The sequence below is a fragment of the Ovis canadensis genome, chromosome 19, assembly GCF_042477335.2.
Source record: "Ovis canadensis isolate MfBH-ARS-UI-01 breed Bighorn chromosome 19, ARS-UI_OviCan_v2, whole genome shotgun sequence".
NCBI classification, from domain to species: Eukaryota; Metazoa; Chordata; class Mammalia; order Artiodactyla; family Bovidae; genus Ovis; species Ovis canadensis.
In genome coordinates, this window is record NC_091263.1 from 55,440,973 (window position 1) to 55,461,565 (window position 20,593).

General features: G+C 41.1%; 1 protein-coding gene across 33 annotated transcripts in view; it reads left to right on the top strand.

Annotated features, from left to right (window-relative positions):
- The window catches only part of FHIT (fragile histidine triad diadenosine triphosphatase), a 1,561,686-nt gene that overhangs the window by 614,079 nt on the left and 927,014 nt on the right, over window positions 1–20,593 (top strand). For 8 of the 33 annotated variants that reach the window (XM_069560462.1, XM_069560482.1, XM_069560473.1 and 5 more), the window contains one exon: window positions 11,397–11,487. The exons of the other annotated variants lie outside the window; for them this stretch is intronic. The gene's annotated coding sequence lies outside the window, so the exon portion shown is untranslated. The remainder of the gene's footprint in view (window positions 1–11,396; window positions 11,488–20,593) is intronic. 33 annotated transcript variants of the gene reach the window in all.

Consider the following 20,593-nt stretch of genomic DNA (forward strand, 5'->3'; position numbering starts at 1 on the left):
TTGGGAGAAATAGTAGTGAGTACTGTCTTGTAACATCAAGGTCAGAGGAGGTCATCAAGAGGACTAATCAGAGAGCTCTGAATTGTACTTCTTGCATTTGGAGGACCCGGAGGCGCAATGTCTGAATCAAGCCTGAGGAATTTAGATTGGTCCACACACTGGGGTCTGACTCACCCTAGGAAATCTGAAAGGAAGGCAAAGACAGGTTGGCCAATTGTGTGGAAACTGGCCTGCTTTCCCAGTTTTTGTTCAGGGCATGAGATATGTGTTTCCTAGGGACCAGATATGTACTTTGCAGAGGAGAGAGCCAAGGAGGAATCACTGTGAGTCTAGTTCATTATGGTAACGGAAGGATAGGATGCTGATAGGTATCCTGACAGGTATACTGATAGGATAGGTCCAAGGCAGATTCCTCCACAGGAAGAGGGTCACAAACAACAACCTAGAACCTCTGGGAAACCGTTGCAGAGTCCATGGAAATTCCCTCAGGAGAGTTCAACATGAGCTCTCATTATCTGCCAGATATAGACATGACTCCTGGATATATACCCAGGCTGGAGAGACCCAGAGAGAGCAGAGCCAGCTTGTAACAGAAGCTGCACAAGGAAGAGCTCTCCTGTCCCCTAATTTCTTCAACCTTGGGAGAATCCGAATAATAGACAGTGAAGTGAGGGAACAGAAGAGGGATGTGGAGGAGAAGGAGAAAATCACCATGGCCATCACCCCACTGCAGGTTTTCAGTGAGAAGCAGAGCCGGGCTGGGAAGGGGAGAGACAGGGGCAGGGAGAGCAGTTTGGCTAGTACATGGTTTTGAAGTTTCTACTTTCTGTATTCACACTGTATTTGTAACCCAAAGTTGTTCTAGAACTGGGCATTACTTGGGAAAGGTAGTGGGAAAATATGGTCATGTATGAATATATATATATTTTTTTCTTTTTTTAAAAAGAAGCCTGACCGCAAGGTGATGTGTGCATAGCATATACATGGAAAGAAGAATACAAGTAGCTTGGTTTCATCAAAACACCTTTTTGCACTTGTGATCCTAGGTCTAGGATTTACTTGGTGTAGTCAGGAGGTTTTGCCAAGTGTTTGCCACTTTATCATTCATTTAACAAATAAGTCATATCTTCTGGTGTATTTTATATTGGACAACTTAGAAACAATGTGTAAACTTCCAAATCTTTCTTTGTGTGAAAATTGTCCAAATACAAGGAGAGCTTGGAGTTAGTTTTAAAAATCACTATTATGCAACATCCATCTGTCCACATGTGTAAATAAACATTAGAGTCAAGTTAATCAAGGTTTAAGTTACTGCTCCATGGTTTATTAGATGATTAACCTTGGGAAATCTTGGTATTTCAAGTCCAGTTTCTTAATTTATAATGTTTACCAAATTTTGCTGCAGAGATTGCCAGAATTTATTCAAATGCAGTGTCAGAGCTTGGAGAGGCTGGGTGGCATTCTAGGTTCATCTAGCTTACCCCCTGGTAAGCTAAGAGCAGCTCTGTTTCATTCTGCCTGATACTGAGCTCTACTTAACATTTCATTTATAGTAAAGGTCTCATGTCTGAAGACGAAGTTTTTGAACACTTTCTTCCTGCTTCTTGTATTGTCAAGGTTAAAATGAGATAGAACAGGAAGAGGAGGCAGAATGACCATTGCTAAAAGCTTGGAAACAAATCCCAGCTCTGGCTGTGTAGCCTTCAACAAATTACTTAATCTCTTTGTGTCTGGGCTAACTACCTTATTGCATGAGATCGCGTATAGAGTCTGCATTAGCGTAGCACCCACCCTAGTATTCTTGGGCTTCCCTTGTGGCTCAACTGGTAAAGAATCTGCCTGCATTGTGGGAGACCTGGGTTCGATCCCTGGGTTGGGAAGATCCCCTGGAGAATGGAAAGGCTACCCACTCCAGTATTCTGACTTGGAGAATTCCATGGACTATACAGTCCATGAGTTGCAAAGAGTCAGACACGACTGAGGGATTTTCACTTTCCTGACATAAAACTTACTAAGCTTTGTCGTTGTTATGTAAAACTCCTTGCATAGCAGCTGCGACATGACATAATGTGTTCAACAAATGTCAGCTTCCTTTTCTACTCTCTTCTCATTCATTCACTGCACCCTTTCTGAGTATGTCTAAGTGCAGTCTGCTCAACGAAACTTTATGGGGATTCAGAGATAAATACGGTACCACACAGGATACACGAATATATAGCTCCTGACACATGTGACAAGTAGATTCTGAACTGGATATAAAACAAAATGGAAATTTGACCGATTTTATTAGTCATAAAAGAAGCATTTAAGCATTGAAATCATAGAAGAATGTATTGCTTACTATTAGAATAAAAGTTTTAAGACCTTTTTTAAAACTGGACTTGAGTTCCAATAAAACCTCACTTATCCAGAATATACCCGCTCATTCTAGATTAATTGAGAATTCTAAAGTCCTTTGGGTTTCAGCTCCTCTTGAAAACCTTTAAAGAATTGTGTGGCTAACTTCCTGCGTTAGTAAATAGGACCCAGGATATGTGTTTTTTTTTTTTTTCTGGAGTACTTATAAGCAATTTCTTAAAACAGCAGTTATATAAATTACAGTCTATGAGATTAAGTTGGATATATGTGAATCTTAAGCATAATTTAAACATTATTTTTTTAAAAACCTCATTAAATATTATTTTCTTATACAAGATATAAGAAAATGGGGTAGAAACTATCAGCTAATTGAGAGTTCCCAGTAATTTAGTTCTGGGGACAAAAAACCAGCCTATAGTATTACGTTATTAAAAGAATAAAACAAAATTCAGACTCTTCCTTGAATGGAAGAATGTTCTCTTGTAGTGAAGACTTATTCATTCATCAATAATTGGTGCCTCCCATGAGCCTGGAAAATCCCATGGGCAGAGGAGCCTGGTAGGCTGCAGTCCATGGGGTCACTAAGAGTTGGACACAACTGAACAACTTCACTTTCACTTTCACTTATGAGCCAGATAGTACATGAGGTCCCCAAAATATGATGGTACACGAAGGCACACACAGTCCTTACCATGTGAAACTAACTATTCAGCCAGGTAAGACAGAGAGTCATGCCATGAAAGTTCTTCCATGAAGAAAATGTTCTGGGTCTTACAGGAGTGTGCCTTGGGGTTTTTGAGCTCATTAGGGAAGCTGGCAAAGCTTTCCTTGGGAAGTGAGAGTTGAGATGGAAGTAGGAGTTTGCAGGAGAATGGAGAGAAGCATGTTAAGTGTAGAGGGCACACCTGATGCAAAGCCCCTGGTGGGAGGAAGCGGCATTGGCGTCAGTAGCAAAACAGTCCCACACGCCCCTGGGAGTAAGGGTAGCAGTGACAGGAGTTGCCCATCAGAGGGCAGGGAAAGGTCAGTCCTTCAGGGGCCAATTGGCCAGAAGAAGGATTCCATCCTTAGCCTCACAAGGTGATGCTCCTCCCCATCAGTCCTTGGAGTTGGGTTTCCACCCATGGTAACTTGACTCTGACTTTTCTTTAATAGAATGATGGTTAAAGCCCCATGGAAAATACAACCAGCTTTCTCTACTTTTCTGTCCATGTAACTTGGAAGTGTTTTGTGTAGAAGAAAAGTTTTTTAATTTACAAGTCCAAGTCTGAGCAGGCGGAGCTACTTAATGGAATGTTCTTGTATATAATTGTGAAACAATCTTTGATTACTTGTTCTCAGGCCACCTGTAAAATGCTTAGAAATATTCCCATTTCAACTAAGGATCTGAAGCCTTAGGTCCAGCTGAATTAGAGGTTTTATAAAATGGCCATAAGTTCTCTTTGCAGATTTGAAGACCTTATCTACTCCATGGGAGGAATTCTCCATCCTCTGCCTCCTGGTCTATTAGACAACTTGCTCTTCCCTGCTCTTTGACCCAGGAGACTGACCTCAGTAGACTGTATCACCTGGGCTGCCATGACTGCAGTTTCTGGTTTGTTTCAGTCACTGGGAGATCCTGGAAATAGATGAGGTGACAGAAAGAGAGAAAGAGGTGGGAGGGCATTTTCCGTGTAGCCTGCCTTTCCCTCCACGTCTCCAGCTCTTGGTGGTAGCTGCAGCCTCACTTATCTCACGAGGCTCTGGTGACACATTGCCTTCCTTTGCTCTTTTAGGCTAAGGGAAGTAAAGAGCTCATGCTGTAGGTAGGTAGTCCCAGGTATCTCAGCATCCTTAACTTGTGACTCTACCTGCACCTCTGAAAGGAGTTCCTATACTTAATTGTCTTCAGAGTTGCAGTCAAATGTGACTTCTGTCTGCTGAGATGCTGACTGATACCATCAGAATCTGTTTTCTGCTTCCTGTTGTGTTCTCCCCCTCCTAATACCTGGGTAGGCTTCTCAGTTGGTGATAACGGGACCAGAAGGACAATGGTGAAATCCCCTGGATAACATGCACTCCCTTTCCTCACTTTGGGCTCAAAATAGACCTGTCTCCGGAGGAAGGAAGGGCACTGTTTGTCATCATATATCTGCCTTGCTGTCATTCAGAACCTAATTGGACTCTCTTAAATTTCATTCTGTTCCTGCTTGTCATGTTTCTGGGCCCCTGAGACCTTTCTTGCGATGTGTGTTCTGAAGCAGGACATTTTGATGCAGCCATTTTGATGTGAACATTTTGATCTTCAGAGTGCAAAGAATAGGATTTTGGTCATATGCATGATAGATATCGGCACACATTCTCCGACCCTCTGCTCCATCCCTGAGCTTTACCCTCACTTTACATTCCTTTTTTTTTTTTTTTACTTTTTTTAAAAATAGAGATGACTATACATATTTTTGTCCTGAAATACTTTAAAGCAGGGGTCTCCAATCTCCGAGATCTAATGCCTGATGATCTGAAGTGAAGTTGATGTAATAATAATAGAAATAAAGTACACAATAAATGGAATGCACTTGAATCATCCTGAAACCATTCCCAAGCCTTTCGTCTGTGGAAAGATTGTCTTTCACGAACCTAGTTTCTGGTGCCAAAAAGGTTAAGGACCATTGCTCTAAAGTGAATCCTATACATCATCTCATTTCACCTATAAGTACTCTTCTATGTTTCTTTAACAGATAAGGGCTGTAACTATAGTACACACACAATGAAGTGAATGATGATTCTTTAATATCTAATAAGTAGTTCATGTTCAGTTTTCTTCCATTCTGTATAAATTTTTTACCATTGAGTTTTTCAGATCGCATGCTGTACAATATTGATACATTGCATTTGGTTATTGTCTGCTAATTTCTAACAGTCCTCTACTTTTTATTTGTTTATTGAAGTAACAGAAATAGAGCAAAAGTGCCCGACTTAAGTGCTCATTGAATGCTAGGAAGATGAACTGTCCATGTAACTACTACTCAGATAGAGACAGCAACATCTCTAGCACCCCAGAAGTTACCTAGTCATTGTGTGTGCACTTGCCTTCCAAGATAGCAACTGTTCTATTACCATGCTATTTTTCTTTTTTTTTTTTCACTTCACATGAATGGGTTCACACAGATTGTCAGATTTTTTTGTGTTTTTGCTTTGGTAAAAATCTTTAAAAAAAAACTTAAATTAGGTGTAGTTTGTATGTACTAAACTGTGCTCATGTGAAATGTGTAGTTCAGTGAGTTTTAAAAGAGGGATGTGCCAGTGAAACCACCACCACAATTAAGATGCAGAGCATTTCTATCACCCTGAAAAGTTCCCTCGTCTCATATTGTAGTCATTCTCTCCCTCTAGTCCCAGCTTTCAGGCAACTATTAATTTATTTTCTGTCGCTAGGGATTTTTTTTTGCATTTTCTAGAATTTTTAATAAATTGAGTCATATGATATGTATTCTTTTGTGTCTGGCTTCCTTCAGTGAGTATGATTTAGAGAATTATCTGTGCAACTGCATGTATTACTAGTTTGTTTTTTTTATTGCTCACAACCATTCTACTATATAGGCAGCCCTCATTTTGTCGATTTACTCATTTTGCGTATTCATTCCTTGGTCTACATTAGAGTTGTTTACAGATTTGGATTATAATGAATAAAATTACTTATAGTACAGATATTTTTGTGGGCATAGTTTTATTTCTCTTGGATAAACAAATACTGGAGAGTGAAGTGTCTGAGTTGTGTATTATGAATACATGGAAAATTTTAAAGAAACGGCGTAACCCTTCTTCAAAGTGGTTGTACCATTTTACATTCACAGAATCAGTTTATGAGCCTTATAATGGTTCTACATCCTTGCCAACCCTTGGGAAGGTTGCTCTTATAAATTTTAATTTAACCTCATTTCAGTTTTAATTTGTATTTCCTGATAACTGGTGATGTTGATCATGTTTTCATGTTATTATTTGCCATCTGTATAAACTCTTTTGTGAAGTGTCTTCACATCTTTGTCTCTTTTTGTTTCTTTGACTTATAGGAGTTCTTTATGTATTCTGCATACAAATCCTTCGTCCGATATGCATGCTGCAGATGTTTTCCTCTGTTACATGACAGTGGCTTTTAAAAAGCAATTTTAAATTTTCACTTATTATTCCTTTTGTTCCTTACTAAGAAATCTTGTTCTAGTCCAAGGTTGCAAAGATTTTTTTTCCTGTGATTTATGCTAAAAGTTTGGTCTATGATCTATTTTGATGGAATATTTCTGTATGGTATAAAGTAAGGGTCAGCATTCTGCAACTTCCCCCCCCACCCAATATGGTACCCAGTTGTTCTAGCAGTATTATCAAAAAGATACCATATTCCCCCATTGCATTACTTTGCATTGTTGTCAAAAACAAATTGACCATTTCTGTGTGAGTCTATTTCTGGACTCCTCAATCTGTTCCCTTGATTCATTTGTGTATCCTTCATTAATAACACACTGTTTTGATTAGTGTGGCTTTATAGTCAGTCTTAAAATCAAGTAGTGTGAGTTCTCCAACTCTAGTTCTTTATTAAAACTGTTTTGGCTCTTTTAGTTCATTTGTGTTTCAAATAAATTTTAGAATCAGTTTGTCAATTTCTACAAAAAGTCCTACTGGGATTTTGATTGGAATTGCATTGAAACTTCAGATTGATTTTTTGAGAGAAATGCCATTTTGACAATATTGAATCCTTCAATCCATGAATATGCTATATCTTTCCATTTATTTTCCTCTTTAATGTCTGTCTGCAATGCTTTATAGGTTTCAGAGCAAAGGTTTTATATGTATTTCATATTCTGGGATGGCATAATAAATGGAATTGTACTTTCAACTTTATTTTCCGATTGTTCTTTGCTGCAAATTGATGCAGAGTGGAAAGTTTTTAATTCTCTTATTCCTCCTGCTCCTATTAGCTGTGAATCCTCCATAAAGAAGAACTTATAATTCCTGTTTGGTTACCTTGAAGTGCAGTCCATACAGGAAAGGGAGAGAAAATGCTTACAATTTTTTCTCTTTCTGTTTATTTTCTCAGCCATGAGTTGCTACCCTCACAACTTGCAAAGGAAACCAGTGATTTTGAAAAAGCACCATTATGGAACACACGGATTTTTATAAAGTAGATCTATTTCACTTTACCATATTCCTTGTTCTGTTGATGTTGAAATTAATCCATCTTTGGCCAGTGGGAGCCCTTTCAAGTTGGCTTTGAGTCACTTTGATATGCCTCAATAGTCTTTGATAGATTCCTGTGACAAACTTTCCTAGATCACCGTGTCCATTTCCTGACCCAGTTCTGAAATCAGCCGTTTCTTCCAGGATCCCTGATTCTTTTCCAAAGAAAGGAAGTGCTTAAGAGACCAGAAAGAGGCTTTAAGACCAAAGCAGAGGCTTCTTCATCCTCAGTCTCGTCCTCAATCCTTCCACTTTATTTGGCCGAGAGTAATGATAAGCACATCGTTATTTCAGTCCTGCCACCTGTTTCGTGTTTGTCCTGGGATACTTACTTAACTTCTCTGTGCCTGTATTCTCCTCTATAAAATGAGTATGGTGATTGCATAATGCTAGCCCCTTTGGTTTTTTAACAGATAGCCAACTTGAGTAATGGTGGGGTGGTGGCAGTAAAGTGTGTTCCGTCACTCAGTTGTGTCTGACTCTTGGCAAACCTATGGCCTGTTACCCCCCAGGCTCCTCTGTCCACGGGATTTTTCAGGCAAGAATACTGGAGTGGGTTGCCATTTCCTCCTCCAGGGGATCTTCCTGCCCCAGGAATCAAACCCACGTCTCCTGCACTGGCAAGCGGATTCTGTACCGCTTGAGCCACTTGGGAAGCCCAGTGGTGATAGTACTAGTTGTATAAACAATAATGGTCGTAGTGACGTTGGCTGTTCATTTTTTTCCACAAATTACTATGCACCTACTAAGCTGTAGTCTTGGCAGAAGACTACTGAAATAGTAGTCATCACAGAAATAGACGTCATCACAGCAGTATGAGTCATAGTCATTTAGCTTTTCAATAAACAGTGACGTGTGAGGTGCTCTACTGGCCACTAGGGATGCAGTGGCGATCAAGACAGGTGTTGTCACATCTTTAAGGAGAAAGACAAAACACAAGTAAAGTGGCAAATATAAATTATAACATGGATCCAAAATTGTTCACTTAGATATTTCTCTAGGTTAAGGACTGACATTTCAAGTAGTTTCATACCGTCATCAAAACGATTGCTTCAAAATGGTGCTGTCCAAATGGGCATATTGAAACGTTTTCTATCTAAGCATCCCATTTGTATTGCCGTCACTACATTTTTGTCCTAAGCGCCTTTCCCTGGAGAGAATTACTTCTGATAAAGGGTGGTTCTTTGAAATAACTCATAGGACTGCACGTGGGGCTTCTCTTCCTTCTGCTCCTTTCCTCTGGTGCTGCCCAGTGTTCCTAGGGGGCAGCCGGTCCCCAAGGAGACCACCCCTTCTGGAAATGGAGATGTGCCCTTGCTGAGGACTTGGCGTCAGAGGAGCAGAATGGTGCCATCAAAGGGAGAGTTTCTATAGAACCCAGAGGCAGCAAACCACCTGGCTCTCACTTACTTTGGAGTGAGAATGAGGTCACAGGATGTCCCTTCCTGTGAATGACTGTATAAAAGGCCGAGAGAAAGCCCTCTCTTGTCCTCAGCTGAAAGTGTCCTCATGCTGTGAAGGAGTCACTTTTTTGGCTCTTTGTGCAGTCGCCAAAGGACAGTCTTAGCAGGGCAGGCATGTGGGAAGCCAAGGAGGTGAGAGCAGGTATTTTCCTCTCTCATTTTGGGGGCTGCTTACTTTCTCCACACGGACACAAAGCCTCTTAATTGGAAAGGGGATAACAGAGTTTTCAGCTGTTTGCCTTTGCCATTCCCAATCCTTCTTTACATTTTTTCTAACTGAATGGGAATTGCCCCAAGCTTCAGCTTCCTTTTAGTAAGTGTACCAATTGATTGGAATCTATTCACCTCCCTATTGTGGGAAGTGGACTACTTTAGCTGCCCGAGTTGCCTATGTGGGCTTCCCAGGTGGATCAGTGGTAAAGAAAATGCCGGCCAAGGCAGCGGACGCAGGAGACACGGGTTTGATTCCTGGGTGGGGAAAATCCTATAGACTAGGAAATGGCAACTCACTCCAGTATTCTTGCCTGGAGAATTCCATGGGCAGAGGAGCCTGGCAAGCTACAGTCCAGGGGGTTGCAAAGAGTCGGACATGACTGAGCGTGACACAGCACCGCAGCACAAGGTGTCTACATCTGACCTTTGCCCTCAGTGATCTTGCTGACTGTATGGTCAGGCCGCTCAAGGCGGCTGTTCTCTTCTCTTTGAATATCCTCTATTCAACAAGTGCCTGCTTCACCTACATGCTGCTTACATGACTGGCCGGTCCTTCCTACATGCTTGCCCCAGGCCCTAGCTGGTGATTGTTATGGGAGAGGCAGTGAGGGCGTGCCCCTCTGCTAGTTTCCCCAGTAGCTGGTGAGTCAACCTGATAGGGACTCTGCTTATAACCGGCAGTCTCCTCCCTCTGCAACCCGGGAGAAAAGACTGTTGCCATGTCTCGCCAACCATCCATTGCACATGGTGGGGCGCTGCTCTAGGACCTTGTTTCAGACATGCAAGCTCCCCTTACTTATTAAACCATTGATGTCTCTGTTACTGATGCAGGCTCTTTCTTTGGTCTTAGAACTGGGGAAGCATGGGATTTGTAGGCCCCTCTGGGTACAGCCCCAGAAGGACAGAGGTAAAATCTATTCTTTCTACAAATCATCATTGAATTTACAGGGGTTCTAGGACCAAAACACAAAGCCAACAGTATTTACTATCTACTCCTTCACCGTAGAGTTTACCAACTCTGCTCTTGGACATTTACCTGGGACTTCTTTTCAATGGTATAATGGTCGTGAGTCTGGGCTCAGTGTTACATGGCCTTGGGTTCAAATCTTGTCTCAGTCTAAGAGCTTACTGTGCAGCCTTAGGCAAGTCACTTAACTCCTCTGAGGTTTAGTCTCTTTATTTGTCACAAAATACTAGGAGTCAGTCGGACATCTGATATTTATGGAGTGTCTATGATGTATCAGGAACTTCCTTCTTAGCCACAGAGATGAAGACAGATAACAAACGTGCACAAAAATAAATGAGATGGTTTCAAATTTTGATAAGGAGAACAGGATAATAGTGGAGGGATAGAGTAATTTGGTTGTGTGGTTTGTGTGTGTGTGAGCTTTTAAAGAAAAGATGGTTCAAGAAGGAGGGAGTGATCTGCTATCAAATACTGCTAAGTGGCTAAGTAAAGAGAGGCCAGAAATTGGCCACTTGCTTTGGCAAGATGTGGTCTGTTGATGACCTTTACTAGGGATGTGCTATGAATAGCCTCTGACCTTTATATGTTCATAATAAAGGGAAAGCATGTGCTGACTCTGGGTTTTTAGAGAATCTAGAATGATGCTTGGAGAAGGAAATGGCAACCCACTCCATTGTTCTTGCCTGGAGAATCTCAGGGATGGGGGAGCCTGATGGGCTGCTGTCTATAGGGTCGCACAGAGTCGGACACGACTGAAGCGACTTAGCAGCAGCAGCAGAATGATGCTTTCAAGGGAACGAATCCTATAGTTTGGCTGAGTTTAAAAAAGGAAAATCTGTAAGGGATGTTATATTTCTGACTCCAATAATTGCATTATAGATAATAGGAAAAAAATTAATGGCTACTGACGACCCTTTTAGTTTGTGTTATTTACTAGGGTCTGCCACAGTATCTCCAAAATATCCTGCTGTTAGGGTGCTCGTTAAAAACATTTTTTGAATAAAAAATCTTTTACATGTGACAGCATCAAAATAACCCAGTTGAAATGGATCCCGGTGACTTTTAAACACACATCAAAGCCAAAGTTTATGAGCAGCATTTCGGCTAATTAGAATGGACTCCTTTCTTTGTGTCTGTCACAGAGACATGTTCCTGAAATTCTTTCCCCCTTTTTTCATTTATCACAGTGGCTTTTCATCTTGTTGCTTTTCTCCAGCCATCAGAGGAAGCTGTGGCCAAACAGTGTGCATCACTGGGGAGAAAAAGCCATCTCTGTTGGTAAGGAAGTGGGGGATAAAGGCCAATTCCTATTGATTCCTGTTTCTCATACAGAGTGATGCCTTTAACACTCCATAATGAAAGTTTTTATATGTGAGAGGATTACCAACATTGGGCTGTTACTGTCCTTTGATGTGCCTCAGAAATATTACAGCAGAAGTGATTAAGGAATAAATTGTGGGACACCAACTGTTTTGCTGAAGTTGCTTTGCCACTAGCCAAGTTATGTGGTGGCAAATTTTCTTTTTTACCTTTTAAAAAACTATTATTATTACAGGGGGATGTTAGAGTAGATTGTCAGCATGTTTCACTTCAGGACAGAAAATAAATGGAGCCTTAAAGATTAACAACGGTATCTAGGCGTTGGTGGGGAATGCACATTTCCCCAGCTTTTGCCCATTTTATAGATGAGGACAGTAAAGCTCAGAGGAGTCAGGAGTTGGCCAGGGTCACCCTGCTAATCGGATACCCACCCAGGGACATGAAACCGGCTTAAGCTTCTCATTCTGTTTCCACTTAAAACGTAGCCATCTCTGCATTCGCCTAGAAGGAAGGTTAAAATTATTTAAAGCCTGGCAACTGATGAAATATGAGGAAATCATGTGCTGTGAGACCGTGTGTTCTGCAGCTTTCTACTGAACTGGGAATCGCTGGGGCACCAGAGTGGGTCTGAAACCTTTCCCTGGCAGCTGGGTTTGGTGTCTGCAGAGGCGAACTGTGGCTCCTGTTTAAATTGCTCAGATGGAAATGGGGCCGCACCTGAGTGTGGGCTCATGCTTTCTCTCTGCTTGCTCAAATTAAGCTGCCTAACTGTGTTCTTGGGGAGGCTGCAGGTTTGTCAGGGGTCAGCTAGCATTTCCGAGCAGCTCTTCCGAACGCAGGGAGCATGAATTTCCTTTCCCCAACTGACGGCAGGCAGAGTCACTGCAGAACAGCTCGAGTGTTCTAAATTTGGATTGCTTTATTTGGCACTTTTATTAATCTAAAGGACATCACTTCATGCTTTTTTTTTTTCCTTAACTCGGTTTTGATCCTTCATTTTGTAGATTATCAGGTAGGGAATGTTCTAAGTATGTAAATATCTCCTTTGTTGTATTAAAATAGAATTATTATTAATTGTATTTCTAATAATGATAACTATTATTATTACTACTGATAATAGACCAATAATGTCTATTGTGTTTTCTGGGGGACTAAGCGTTGTGCTAACAGCTTTATATGTAGCATTTGATTTAATCATTGAAGTAGTCCTGCCATATAGAAGCTTTCATTATTTCTCTTTTACATATAGAAAAACTGAGACTCAGATTGGTTAGGGAATTTGCCCAGCATCACACAGCTAGTAAGTGGTCCAGTCAGGATGTGGAATCAGGTGGTGTTGCTTATATCCCCTGTTTCTAACCACATACTTGGTGCCTTCTTGCCGCGGGTTAATAAACTATGAGAGTATTTTGAGCAACGTTTTCTGCTTAAGAGTTAAAGGCCTTTTCATTTATTTTTAAAAGTAGAGATTGGCTTTTGTTTCAGGCTTGTCTTGGTCTACACTTGCATTTTCTAGAGAAGGAAACTGAAGCGCAGAGGACGAAATGTCGGCAGCGTGGCTCTGCCTTCTTACCTCCTCCTGCTTTCCTCCGTTTTCCTTTGCTTACAAGGCAGCCACTTCTGACCAAGTTCAGTATCACATTCAAGACTGTATTATCAATAACTAGCTTAGTGCTCAAAGGCTGAAGAAACTGTGCTTTTTTTGTTTTTTTTCCTCAAGGTCTAGAATGGACCTCTATCATATTGTCTGACAAGGTGGGAAATCTTTTCAATCAATTCTTAAAAAGAAAAGAACTTTGTTTTTTAACTTTTTTCTTGATGACACTGACTGTAAGAAATGACATTCATTCTAAGGTTTATTTATTAGCTGAAAGTAAGATAAAGACATTAACACTGTGTCCTGTTCGTCACTGTGGGAATTAGGGAGAATTTATGGCTACTCGATTATTGTAGAATATATTATAAATAATCATGATGGGTTTCTTTTGAGCAATCTGAGAGATGTGGGATGTATTTTTATCTGGTTAGTTTTGTCAGTAAACCGTACCTGAAAATGGGAACCTCAATTTTGTTTTGCATCTTTGCAACTGCTTTATGATCCTGAGGAAACTGTGTTTTCCCCCTCTGTTTGAAAAAGAGGCACCTTTCTCTAACACCTCTCCTGTGTTCGGATTCACCCAGTTGGCTGTGACTACAAAAGCAAAGACTTTGACCCCTCTGGTAAATGGGCCCATTTCAACTTGGGAGCTAAGACAGTTCTCTTTTATCTAAAGAGATGTGGAGGTGTAAAAAGCAGGTACTTAGAGTACTTCTTGTGGAAAACCTGTTCCTTCCATCCCGGTGGTAACTGAGAGATCGCAATTTCTGGCACAGTTCAGAAAGATCATCGTTATGCGTTATTGTCTCCCTGACTACTATAACCATCCTTAGTTGAGCTTACAGTTTGAAAATTAGGTAACCCCTGAGAGACGCCTGTGACTGAGTTCGAGGCTTACCCCATTTTGGCAAGCCAGCAATTCTCCTGTGGTGGTAAGAGGCAGCCCTGCTTCCCCAGACTCTCCCCAGCTGTCCGTGAGATATTCCAGTTGAAACTAGAAGCTTCATATGTGCACACTGCTGTACTTACAGAAGGAAATGGCAACCCACTCCAGCATTTTTGCCTGGAGACTCCTGTGGACAGAGGAGCCTGGCGGGCTGCCGTCTACGGGGTCGCACAGAGTTGGGCACGACTGAAGCGACTCGGCATGCATGCATGCATTGGAGGAGGAAATGGCAACCCACTCCAGCATTTTTGCCTGGAGACTCCTGCGGACAGAGGAGCTTGGTGGGCTGCCGTCTATGGGGTTGCACAGAGTTGGGCACAACTGAAGCGACTTAGCATGCATGCATGCATTGGAGAAGGAAATGGCAACCCACTCCAGTGTTCTTGCCTGGAGAATCCCAGGGACGGAGGAACCTGGTGGGCTGCCGTCTGTGGGGTTGCACAGAGTCACACGACTGGAGTGACTTAGCAGCCTCAGCAGCAGCTGTACTTGCAATGGACAACCTAGTCAAGGACTTGCAGGGAGCACTGCTCAATGTTATGTGGCAGCCTGGATGGGAAGGGAGTTTGGGGGAGAGTGGATACATATATATTCATGGCTGAGTCCCTTCACTGTGCACCTGAAACCATCACAACATTGTTAGTCAGCTCTGTATGTGTGCTCAGTCGCTTCAGTTCTGTCCAGCTCTTTGCGACCCTCATGGACCATAGCCCACCAGGCTCCTCTGTTCATGGGGTTCTAAAGGCAAGAATGTTGGAGTGGCTTGCCATGTTCTTGTCCAGGGGATCTTCCCAGCCCAGGGATTGAACCAGTGTCTCATGCATTAGAGGTGGATTCTTTACCACTGAGCCACGAGGGGGAAGCCTGTTAACTGGCTATACCGAAATAGAAAATAAAAAGGTTTTTTTTAAAAAGCTTCAGCTTATTGTGCCAGAAGCTTTGGCACAGTCATTCCAAATTTAGGAGTCCCACCCATGTTGTTCCACTTGTGCATCTCTAAATCCTACTCGAAGATGCTGATAATCTGTCCAGCTCTGTGTAGCTGTGTAGGACAAACTATTACAAGCAACAGCTAATTCTTTCCCATGTCTCATCTTATAGGAAACTGGGTTTTTGCGGTACCCAAAGTGATTTATTGTTTGCTGTGCAAATGAGCAGAGTCAGGTTTTAAAACAGTTTTAAGATTGCTCTGGAGGAAAGGCACAGTCTCCGTGTAAGTCATTATCTTGGGGATGCTGTGTGACACACACAGGGTGGCATATGGTGGTGGTGGATGGACTGAGGCCCAGAGAAACTTCAGAGACTATGTGATGGATTTCTCTGACACTCTGAATTAGACAGTGCCCCAGGAGATGAAAGTAAGGTATTTTTCATGAGGTGTTTTTTTTTTTTTTTCCTCCCCTGCTAACTTTCCCACTTCTCTAAGGGTTAATTAATTTCTGTTTCTTTACCCAAGGAACCTGCCTCTGGATTAGGTTGATGACAGACTGATGAATGGACGGATCTGACAAGCACAGGCATTTTTGCCATCTGCCTCCTGTGTTTCTGCTTGGATCCTCTTGGTGTAAATCAGAATAACAGTGAAACAATGCACAGGCGTTGGAAAGAAAAGACAGGCCCCCATTTTCAGGCTCTCTGAAAATTTTTCCTTTTATTTGATTTTGGTGGTTTCAGTCATATCTTCTAATACAGTTTCATACAAATGTAATCTGGTTTCCTCAGCCTAGTACAACCCAAATCAAAACGATATTATACCTCTTCACAGCTGTAAATCCTTCCTCAAATTAAAGCTCTGAAACTTAATCTGCTAGAGGTCTACAGAGAAGGAGGGGCGCCTCCAGCACCCCACCACGGATAGCATTAAGCATCTAATGACAACTTGACAGAGACTTTTATCTTTTGTCCCTTGTGAAATCAAATCTTCAAAGTTATCTGCCTCTTCTTTGAAACTTAGCACAGGCTGTACTGGGCCAGGTGTCTCAAAGCTGATACCAAGGGGCAGAGACTGAGAGCTGTTTTTTTTTTTTTTCCCACCCAGTTTTTTCTGGACTGCCTTCTTTTTCTTTCTTTCTTTCTTTTTTTTTTTTTTTAATAACCTGGGGAAGATATGAGGGTAACATCTGAGATGTGGCCACTTCCCCCAAAAGTTAAAGACACAGAGTTGCAGAATCTCAACAGGGACTCAAGCAGGAGATTGACAAATTAGTTGACCTCACCAATTAACCAATGAATTAGAGCAGGGTGGAGTCAGACAAGGAGCAGGGTGGGTAAGTGTCAGGTGAGAGGGAGGAACAGAAAGTGAGAGATCCAAATGAAGTAAAGCTCTTGGTGAAGCTGACAGCACGGAAGAGTGGGCAGGGGACCAAGCAGAGTCTGCAAGGAAGGCTGGGGGAAGGCTCAGTAAGTAGGTGGACCTTAGCATCAGGGTCCCATATAAGAGAGGCACTTAACCCAATCCTTAGGTCTAGAACACAGTTAGTTTCCAGGAAGGTGGTGGTTCAATAGCTACCGTTTAACCATTATTTTAGGAATTTTCTAGGACTTCTAGACCTGTTCCTCTTAAGGCTGGGCTCTGACTGCTTTGGGAAGAAACCTGATTCTTTCATTTCCAAATAAGAGGACAAGCCTCTATCCTCTGTGATCTTCCAGGAGATTGCTAGGCATTTAGGTCTCCCTGTGGCCTCTCTGTGGGCCAATTATTTAGAATCATTTGCCTTCTTTCTTTTCAACAGGCAGTCAGCTTGTTGGCGGTCAGCTTCTTCATGCTGCTTTTCATTTACAAAACTGAAGGAACCACACTCTGTTCTATGGTGCCAGTTCCAGATTCCAGAATATGCTTCTTGCTTTCTGAGATCACTTTGAAAATGAGGCCAGACCTCTTGGCTAGAAGACTCTTGGGATATTTTATTGATACATAGAGTCCCTGAAGATATAGGTGTCAGGTCGTGTCCCAGGTCCCTTGGAGGATACTTTCAGAAAACTACTGTAAGAATACTTCTCATCATTTTCATCTCCAAGGAAGCCGGTATGACAAAGGAACAGTAACAGGTTATCATTCACTTAAAAGCTGTATTTTGAGAGCAGTTAACAAATGTCAGGCAATTCATGTGGTGTTTTAGGATATGGGAAGACTGTGGTGAAGAAAATAGATGTTGTCCCTGTTCTCATGATGGCCACGTTGCCATCTTTGAATGGATACTATGTTTTAAAGGTTGTAAGGAGCCTGAAATAACTTGGAATTTCTCACTAGAGGGAGGTTCTCATTGTGTGTGTGCATGCTCAATTGAGTCTGATTCTTTGTGACACCATGGACTGTAGCCCACTGGGCTTCATTACCTGTCAGCCTCCTCTGTCCATGGAATTTTCCAGGCAAGAATACTGGAGTGGGTTGCCTTTTCCTTTTTCAGGGATCTCCCCAACCCAAGGATCAAACTGGCGTCTCCTGCATTGGCAGGCATATTCTTTACTGCTGACCCATCAGGGAGGCTCTCTTCTCTCTCTTACCCCATTCCACCCAGCCAAATCAGGTGGAAGCTCACTCTGGGCAGATGTGGCCAAGAAGATGGAGCTAAGTTTCCCTTCAGATTCTAGTCAAGGTATGTGGTATCTCTTCCTTGAAAGAGAAAGGTAGGCTGCCAGCTTAGCTGGGGAGCTAAGACCCTAAATGTCTTGCTGCCAAGAAACCAAAACATGAAACAGAAGCAATATTGTAATAACTTAATAAATTCAATAAAGACAAACAAAAAAACAAATAAAAAATACCAATAGAGGAGTGTGAAGCTTACCATAGGAAACTCACTTGATTTGACACTGTGGAGAATTTTAAGCCTAAGAAGTGCTCTCCAAAACAATAGGCATTGTGTGCGTTTGTGTGTGTGTGTGTGCTCAGTTGCGTCTGACTCTTTGCAATTGAACCCAGGATTGAACCCACGTCTCCTGCATTGGCAGCCTCATTCTTTACCACTATGCCACCTGGGAAGCCCAGGGATTGTGGTAAAGAACAATTAAGAGTTGGTTAGTAGTTCTATGAGAGCAGTAAGCTAAAGTTTCCCTCTCCTGGTTTACCAGAGAGTATCAGGGAAGAACTGCCCTCCTGGAGTCAGAAAAAAATGAAAAACAGGCTTCAAAAACGACCCTTGTAAAGGAACCTGGATTTAATTGGATCAAACTGTGGAGTAATTTGTGCTCCCAAGGCATTATTGAAAATAATAGATCAGCAGGAAATTAGTGAAGCCTAACAACTGGATGTGATGCTGAATGATGCAGACAGCCCAACAGATGGTGGCGGGATGGGGGGTGAAGGCAGGGTTTGGAGAAAGTTAAAAGAGAACCGTGAAGCACATTCTTCTCCAGTGTATGTGGTGTGTTCTCCAGCTACACTGTAAAACATGCCTCAAAACATTTAAAAGGATTGAAATCATATGAAGTACGTTCTCTGATCAGAACAGTGTAGAATTGCAACTCAATGTAGAATTACAACTCAGTAAGAGAAAATTGGGAACTTTACAAATATATGGAGATAAAACAACACATTCCTAAATAATCAATGGGCCAAAGAAAAAATTACCCAAGAGAAATGAGAAAAAAGAAATGTGATAAATGAAAATGAAGACATGTCAAATTTATGAGATGCAACTGAAACAATGCTTGGGGGAAATTTATAGCTTTAATCACTTGTATTAAAAAGGAAGAAAGATTTCAAATCAGTAACCTATCCTAAACTATAAAACAAAGAAGGAAAATGAATCCAAAGTAAACAGAAGGACAGAAATATTTGATAATAAAGATTGGAGCAAGAATTAATGAAATAGAGAAAAGAAAAGACAAATAAAGGAAATCCACATAAGCAAAAATTGCCTCTTTGACAAGATTAGCAAAATTGACAAACCTTTAGCTAGACTGACCTAGGAGAAAAAAAGAGAAAACTCAAACTACCAAAATCAGACATGATGAAAGGGGCATTACTACTGACTCTACAGAAAGAAAAGATTACAAGGGAATTCTAGAAACAAATATATGTCAACAAATTAGATGAAATACACACATTACTAGAAATATGAAAATTAGGAACACTGACTCAAGAACTGAACTGGATTCCAGAAGAAATATACAATCTGAGTAGATTCATAATAAGTAAAATAAAGAGATATAATTAGTAATTAAAAATACCCCACCAAGAAGCTCAGGTACAGAAAGTTTCACTGGCAGGTTCTACCAAACATTTAAAGAATAATTAATACTAATTCTTTATAAACCGTTCTAAAAGTTAGACAAAGAGAGAATACTTCCTAAAGCATCCTGATCACAAATATCCTGACACCAAACTGGATAAAGACATCACATGCAAAGAAAACTACAGATCATTATCTCAAAATATAAACACAAAGATCCTCAGCAAAATACTAACAAATTAAATTCAGCAACATATGAAATGAATACAACATGGCCAAGTGGGATTTATACCAGGAAGGCAAGATTGGTTAAACTTGTGAAAAATTAAATGAATACAATATACCATATCAACAGAATAAAAGACAAAACACAAAGGATCTTATGGAGAGATACAGAAAAAAATTTGAAAAAAATGAAATACCCTTTCACGATAAAAACCACCAGTGAAGCAGGAGGGTAGGGAACTTCATTAACCTGATAAACAGCATATGGAGGAACGTTCAAAATCATTAGCCATCAGGAATATGTAAATCAAAATTACAGTTAGAATGCCATGTCATATCCACAAGATGGCTATAATCAAAGGAAGGGTGTAGAGAAATTAGATACACGGTTGTGTGTCCCACTTGATACACTGATGGTGGGAATGTAAAATGGTACAGACACTTTGGAAAGCAGTTACTCATGTGGTTAAATATAGTGTTATATAATTCAACAGTTCTACTGCTATATACCCAAGAGATATGAAAATGTGTCCATATAAAAATTTGTCCATGAATATTTATAGTAGTGTACTTGCCAAAAAGTACAGTTCATGGACAAATTTTTATGTGGACATGTTTTCATATCTCTTGGGTGTATATCTAGCAGTGGAATGTCTGAAATGTCATCAGCGGATGAATGTGTACGTAAAATGTGGTATATCTTTTCAATGACATGTTGTTGTTGTTTTAGTCTCTTTGTGTCTGACTCTCTGTGACCCCATGTACTGTAGCCTGCCAGGCTCCTCTGTCCATAACATTTCCCAGGCAAGAATAGTGGAGTGGGTAGCCATGCCCTCCTTCAGGGGAATCTTCTCGACTCAGGGGTTGAACCTGTGTCTTCTGCATTAGCAGGCGGATTCTTTACTCATGAGTCACTTGGAAAGCGCCAATGACATATTATTCAGCAATTAAAAGAAATTAAGTTAGCAATGTGTGCTACGGCATGGATGAAACTTGGAAACATTTTGTTACAAGAAAGAGGCTAGTCAGAAAAGAGAACATATTGGACATGAGAGTCCTACTAATCCCACCACAGGCAAACTTAAAATTATTCACATTGCTCAGTAATTTCCTTAAGATTCTGAA